Genomic DNA, 7,808 nt, shown 5'->3' with positions numbered 1-7,808 from the left:
ATGCTGGTGAAGTCAAAGGACGCTGAAGGGCACATGCGAGACTTAGAGGAGTGCTTCGCAATACTGAGAAAGTACAACATGAAGTTAAACCCCCTCAAGTGCTCATTTGGAGTGGGTTCTGGAAAATTCCTTGGGTTTATTGTGAACTCCCGAGGAATAGAGGCAAACCCAGAGAAGATCAAGGCCCTCGTTGAAATGAAGTCTCCAGCTAAAATAAAGGATGTGCAAAGCTTGACTGGGCAGATTGCAGCTCTAAGCAGGTTCGTTTCAAAATCAACGGACAAGTGCGTCCCATTTTTTAACCTGCTTAGAGGAGGCAAGAAGTTTGAGTGGATTGCAGAATGTGAACAAGCTTTCCAGGCCATAAAGGAGCATTTGACCCAACCTCCTGTTCTTTCTAAGCCAGTTGATGGAGAAGACCTATTTCTGTACCTAGCAGTTACGGAGCATGCTGTTAGTGCTACCTTAGTACGAGAGGAGGACAGAGTGCAGCACCCGGTGTACTATGTTAGCAAGCAATTGATAGGAGCAGAGTCCCGGTATCCCGTGATCGAGAAGTTGGCTTACTGCTTGGTACTTGCATCACGAAAATTGCGGCCATACTTCCAGGCACACCCCATTAAGGTCCTTACTGACCAACCTCTACGCCAAGTCTTACAGAAGCCGGAGTTGTCTGGTCGGCTACTTAAATGGACAGTTGAGCTAGGCCAATTTGAAATCAAGTACCAGCTGAGGACTGCTATTAAAGGTCAAGCATTGGCAGATTTTATCGCTGAATGTACTGGAATCACTGATGTTCCCGACCAGCAAGAGAGTGCTACTAGGCAGAAAGAAGAAATTCCTACTTGGCAACTTTTTGTTGATGGGTCTTCGAATGAGCATCATTCAGGAGCTGGAATTATATTAGTCACACTAGAGAAGCACCGAATTCATTGTGCACTGAGATTCAGATTTAATGCTTCTAATAATGAGGCGGAATAAGAGGCCCTCCTAGCAGGCTTGCGACTGGCTAGAGATGTACGTGCCCGGTCGGTGGAAGTAAATAGCGATTCCCAATTTGTGGTCTACCAAGTCTTGGGGGAGTACCAGGCAAGGGGCCTATGCATGGCAGCATACTTAAACAAGACCAAAGATCTGCTAGCACAGTTCGAGGAGTATACCATCAAGCTAGTACCACGGGAGTAGAATTCTAATGCAGATGCTCTAGCAAAGCTAGCTAGTGCAAAAGATGCCGAAAATCTGAATATAGTACCGGTAGAATACTTGGCGGAGCCGAGCATTGATAAACAAGAGGCCATGCCGATCACGATAGTTGACACCTGGATGACTCCCATTATCACTTATCTTGAGCAAGGGACCCTCCCAGTGGAAAGTAATGAAGCAAGGAAGATTATGAGGCAAGCTGCTAGGTACACCATGATAGATAGGGTGTTGTATAGAAGAGGGTATTCCTTACCTCTACTCAGGTGCATAACACCCGACCAGTCAAAGAATTTATTAGCTGAGGTGTACGAAGGGTTCTGTGGAGATCATGCTGGGGGGCAGAGTCTATCTAAAAAGATCTTGAGGCAAGGATTTTTCTGGCCTACCATGAACGAGGACTCTATGGAATACGTGAAGAGGTGTGACAAATGCCAAATATTTTCTAAAGTGCCCAGAGCGCCCCCAAATTTCTTGAAGCAAATGCAAAGTCCATGGCCTTTTGCAGTGTGGGGTATTGATCTGATCGGGAAGTTGCCCAAAGGAAAAGGAGGAGTACAGTTTGCGGTGGTTGCAGTAGATTATTTCACTAAGTAGACTGAGGCTGAACCATTAGCCACGATCACATCAAAGAAAGTAGTGGACTTTGTGGTTAAGAACATAATATGTCGCTATGGTCTGCCTAAGAAGATAGTGTCTGACAACGGCACCCAATTTGACAGCGACATATTTACCAATTTTTGCACTCGGCATGGCATCACAAAAAGTTTATCCTGAGTAGCCCATCCATAAGCCAATGGGCAGGTTGAAGCAGTAAACAAGACATTGAAGGACACTCTGAAAAAGCGCCTGGAGCGAGCTAAGGGTGCTTGGGCGGAAGAATTACCAGAAGTCCTTTGGTCGTACAGGACTACTGCTCGGACAGCAACTGGACATACCCCATTTTCTTTGGCATATGGGTATGAGGCCATGATACCTGTGGAGATAGACCCTCCATCTCATAGAAGGACCATGTACAACCAAGAGGAGAATCATCAGTTGCTAGCAGAATCCTTGGACTTCCTCGAGGAGAGAAGAGAGAAGGCAAACCTGAGAGTTGCTGCTCACCAGTAAAAAGTGGCGCGCTACTTCAATTCCAAAGTCCGAGATCGAAAGTTCCAGGTCGGAGATTTGGTCCTCAGAAAGGTGTTTGTCAGAGACCCAGCAGCTGGTGTGCTAGGACCAAACTGGGAAGGACCATATCAAATTGAGTAAGTCTTGCCACCCGGCACCTACAAGCTGGATCGGTTAAATGGAGAGCTGATTAGGAATTACTGGAACGGCGAGCACTTGAGGAAATATTATCAATAAATACTGCTTACAGAGTAGTGGCTTTGTATCAAGTGATTGACTTGTTATTTAAGTTTTTGTTTGTAGACTGGCTATTTGCTAACCAATCATGTTATTTTGAACAATGTTATTTTGTTTGAAACTCGTTGTCAGACACGTTTTGTCATTTATTATTACGAGTAATAAAAGAGATCACGCGCAGCGTGGTTGAATCTTGCTACAAATTTTGCATATGTGTTGATTATTCTTGCTTGGCAGTGTTCAACTGCCATTATGATTTAAACAAAACAGGTCTTCTAAAACTAAGTGTAAATATATACAGGACAGTGTTCAACTGGTCGGTATCATGAGATGAATGACCAACGTTTAAATAATTGCATGTTTTTGTAGTGGTCAACTACTGAAATATGTTTGTATATTTTATGTGTTTCACGAGTAGTAACTGCTCGGACAAATTCGGTCAAGTAGCAAGTGATCAAGGATTTTTCAACCCTCAATCACTTGGGGGGCACATAGAGTATACTGGTGTGTACTTCAACACAGGCAATAAGAGCACGAGCAAAGATATATGTTTTTGGGCTGACTTGTAAATTTGGAAGTCTAAAAAAGCCATTAAGCTAACTTGTTTGACAAAGCTTAAGTAACTTAGAATTTTTAAAATTTTAAGTTAGAAAAAGATATTCGTGTAATAATAAAAGTTATGCTCATAAAAAGTTAGAGCAATTAGAGCATGAGGAAGTATATTTAGTATGGACTTATGAAATGTTTAGAATTTCTAAGTTAGAAAACTAAATACTCATGTGAAATTTAAGGCATATAGGAACTTTACTATTCACAATAAAGACTTAAAAGTTTAAAGCTAGTCAAAAAAGAAAAGTAAAGTGCAAGTGTCAAACTGCTCAATCACACGAGCAAAAGTATACAAAATAAAAAAAACTATGATAAAAACTAGTAAGACTACAACTAGTCATGCAGGTGTGCTCTAGCAGGATGAGGAGTCACTAGCGTGCTGCTCTGGTGGGTTGATCAACCCCCTCCTCGGCTTCAGCTGCTCCTCTCACTCGGAATGATAATGTAGAGGAGGCGGGCGTAGGGCCAGGAGGATTGGCAGCTTCCTCAGCAGCCCTTGCTTCACATCTAGCAAGCTCCTCTGCCTGAACCTCATCGGTGAAAAAATCGAGCTTGAGAGGTTTATTCAGTTTCCATACCTGATAAAAGCAGTCGAAGCAAGCCTCCTCGTAATGGGTTAAATCAGCCTCCTTCTCTTGTTTCAACTCTTCATTCTCACTGATTAGTCCCTCATTCTCACGAGCTAACTCCTTGTTCTCAAGGGTCAGCTTCTCCAGTTGAGCGGTCAAGGACTTGTGGGTTTGAACTTGCTGCTGATTCTCATCAGATAGTCTCCTAAGAGACTCATCCCGTTCAGCCACGGTCTTCTCTGCCTGCTCCAACTTGGATTTGGAGTCTTTTTCCAAGGCAGTTAGAGTCTCTACTTTAGCTTGGGCCTCCACGAGTTGATCATTTAGTACCTTGATCAACTCCTTGTAATCGACTGATCGCTGCTGGGCGTGACAGAAGGTCATAAGTGTCTGCATGAAAAACGAAAAGTTACTACAAAGCATTAACATAAGTAACAATCTATCTTGTGGTAAAGTACTTACATTTGTCAGCTGAGCAATCCCTCTATCTAAGACAGCATCAACACTGAGTCGAGGAAAAGATTCAAAGCCTTGAATCGTTGATGAGTCATGGAGGGTCTGATCAGCTGCCCCCCTGAGCTTGGTATCAGCAGCTCGGAGTGCCTCGCTCGGGCCAGACGGGCCTGGGGGAGTTAGGCTCGCTGATGGAGGAAGTGACGAAGGAGTTAACGGTGGGAGTGTAGTCGACCCCTCGGGTTGTCTCCCTAGGCTGGGCGGCACTGCCTTCGGAATCTTCCTCGGGGGCGTGGAGCCACTTCCATCGCTAGCTTTCCTCTTTGGAGCAGAAGAAGCGATGCACTGCCTGAACATATCTAGATCTGCAAAAGAGGAAGACACAAAATTGTTAGAAATATAAACATAATAAAATGTAGATAAGTATATTACTACTACAACTTTGTTAGTCTCGAATCACCAAGTTATTAAACGTATTCCTATGGTTACTAGACCTGAGTTGAGAATCTGGTCGATGAACTCATCCTCGTTGTCCGAAGATGAGCTAAGTTCTCTCTCAATCTGGATGGCTTTTCCTTTCCCGGATTGAGCAGGAATAGCAGATCTGCGCTGAGACTGAGGCTTCCTAATGACAAGGTCACTAGGTCTATGAGAAAGCGGAGAGGGTCCAGGAGAAAACTGGTCAGTCACTATCTCCGTGCCCGCATTGGACTGATCAGTTGTGTTGTTCTCCTCGGTGGTACTTTTCACTGCCATATCTTAGTCACACGGTATTAGGCCCACCATCTGAAGGTAGTCTACAGTGACCAATCTTTTCACGTCTTTCTCCTCAGTACTCATGCTGGCCAACACCTCCGCTCGTTTGAATATCCCTTCAGTAGGCAAGGGTCGCTGGAATGGACCCGCATGTGTAAAGGCCAAGTTGTTGGCCTTGATGTCCGATGTGAGGAAATATTCTCTGTAATACTTCCCGGGGTTCGACTTGTGAGAGATACCACTAAGGTATGTAGTCCCCCTTTGCCTGTGGTAGAGGTGAAAGAAGCCCGTGTTGTTGTGGGTGGGATTGGTCCTGAAGTCAAATAAATAGTGCACCTCGTGAGGGGTGGGCTCGTCCCAACCTTGCAGAAAGTAGAGAATATACAGTGCAGACAATGCCTGGATCCCATTCGGTGCGATCTGAAATGAGGAGACATTGAAATAATCTACTATAGATCGGAAGTAGGGATGTAATGGGAGTGTCGCTCCTGCGTGGACATGATGCCTGGACCAAGCACAGTATGCTCCACTAGGCCTATTGGCTCTCTGATGAGAGCCCGGGCATATCACGTTCGCCCCACTCAAACCTAAAGCCTCGATGTGTTTATGGAATGATCCGGGGTTAAGTTTTGAGGGCTGGGCAGTGAACCAGGAAGGTTCTTCTTTTCTCCCCTTCCGTGGCTTTTGAATGGCCAAGTTCTGGATCACGGTGGCAAACTTCTGAGAAGGTGATCCTGAAGGAGTTGCAGTGCGAGCATCACTGCGTTCCACCACCTTCTGCACCGCTCTGCGGGCAACTTGTGGATCTTGGTCCTGGGGAAGTCTGTTAGATTTCTTCACCCTCATCGTCGATTGTGAAGCTTGTTGAAGAAACTGTTCCTCATGGAGAAGGTACAAGGCTGAGCGGGGAAGGATCCGCTTGAAGCGACGAAGGCGATCCTCGGGAGTGCAACTGGTGGAAGATTTTGATGAGGAATCGTTGTTTTGAGGAGTCTCGATTGATTGCGGGATGGATGTATCGGAGTCCGTATGGTTGTCACCTCCCCTATAATCAGAGTGATTCATCTACAAAAATAAATAAAAAATGGTGAGGTGAGTAACCATACAGAGAAAATTCAACAAGAATAAAATTTATCTTTACACTTAGAAAATTTTATCTAAGTGGAAAAAGTATAACATGTATGAACAAAATATTTTTAGTGCTTAAAGGTGCTTAAGAAATGTTTAAAAAATATAGCATGAAGAATGCCATAATTGGTCTTAAAATTGTGCCTAGTGAGCTTGTACATCCGACGAGACGCGTGTGAAGGCTAGGCGAGTGTGTCTGATCGGGCACCAAAGGTCCGAGGAGAGGTATGCCCCAGCCGCATATATCCAGGTGTGAACCTGTGCTAAAAGAGTGTCCGAGGAAACGCTTGGCCAGCGTGTGCGAAGTCATTAGGCTTCCGATCGGATACCATGTGACCGAAGAGGAGCCAAGGGGTGCCTAGTGTCGAATGGTGCGTCTAGTGCTTTTGGCGTGTGCGTCCGAGCGGAGACGTATCCGACCAGTAGTAGCTCTAGGCACGAGAAGGGCCGAAGCGTCCGAGCGGAGAGGCGTCCGAGGAGAAGCAAGCCTTACGTCCGAGGAGAGGCGGGTCACGCCTTGCGCTCGAGCCGAATGCGTCCGAGTAACCCAGCACCAACAGCCTAAGATGTCCGATCAGACATGGGTGTCCGAGGAGGTGGATCCGTGTGGTTCGGGGAGTACATATGTGGTCCGATCGGGCCACATTTTTACCCAGAAAATTCAGTGGCCGATCGGTCACTTCCCTAAAAATACCCATTTTTCATACCCCAACTCTAACCATAAAACCCAATCCGAAAAAGCAAGGCCCTAGGTTCCCTAACATAAACACATTTCTTCATCCAAACATACAAATACAAGATCAAAACATGGAAGTGGAAAAGTTTTTTCATGTTCTTGAAAACTCTCCGTGCTATCAAAAACCCCAAAACCCATAATCATGATTTATATCAAATTGACCTATTTTTCTTGAAATTCCTATGAAATTAAGGGTAATGTTGGGTTACCCATAGCACAAACATCCTCAAAACCCAACAAACCAACACATTATACAAGCATTCTTATGAGATTCATGAACAAATTCAAGAAAAAAGCTATCAATGGGGTTTCGGCCATGGCATGGGTTTTTCATGATTTTTTTTGAAAAATAACAACAATGTAAAGGCATGGAGAAGAAGACTTACTCAAGGTTGGAGAACCTTTGACTTGCTTGAAGAAATGGAGAGCTTCCCTTGAATTCCCTTGAAGATTCGGCCAAGGAGAAGGAGAAACTTTGGAGTTTCGGCCAAGAGAGAAGAAAGAAGGAGAAAGGTTTTTAAAAAAATGTGATTTTCTTGTGTAAAGAAAAATGTGTAAGAGTAGGGGTTATTTAAAGAAAAAAAGTGGGAGTTATTATTTATTTTTGGACCCTTGGCATTCCGGGGCTATTTTTTCTCCCCACGATCATGGATAATTTTTGCAGTGATCGTGGCCTATAAGTTGTGGTCTGTTGCATGGAGGGAAGATGAACAGTTCTTTTTTATATAATGCCGTCAATTGTGGAGAAAAAAGTTTATTATGTGAAAGTATCATATAATAAACTTGGGGGGCAAATGTTATCCCAAAATTTGAAAATGATGATGTGGCAATTGAATTGACAAGTGGCATGGAATAGTTGGGTGATCTGGCTTTGCAGTAGCCCAATACATCAGTGAAGAGTTTGGACTGCTTAAGAGATGTCATAACCAAGCCAAGTGCACCTGAGGAGAGTACTTGGGCTAGGGTGTGCCCGGTCGGACCTTGGTCCAAGGAAAGCACTCCAAAGG

Source organism: Humulus lupulus, chromosome X (genome assembly GCF_963169125.1).
Source record: "Humulus lupulus chromosome X, drHumLupu1.1, whole genome shotgun sequence".
Taxonomy (NCBI): domain Eukaryota; kingdom Viridiplantae; phylum Streptophyta; class Magnoliopsida; order Rosales; family Cannabaceae; genus Humulus; species Humulus lupulus.
This window is presented reverse-complemented; position numbering follows the sequence as displayed.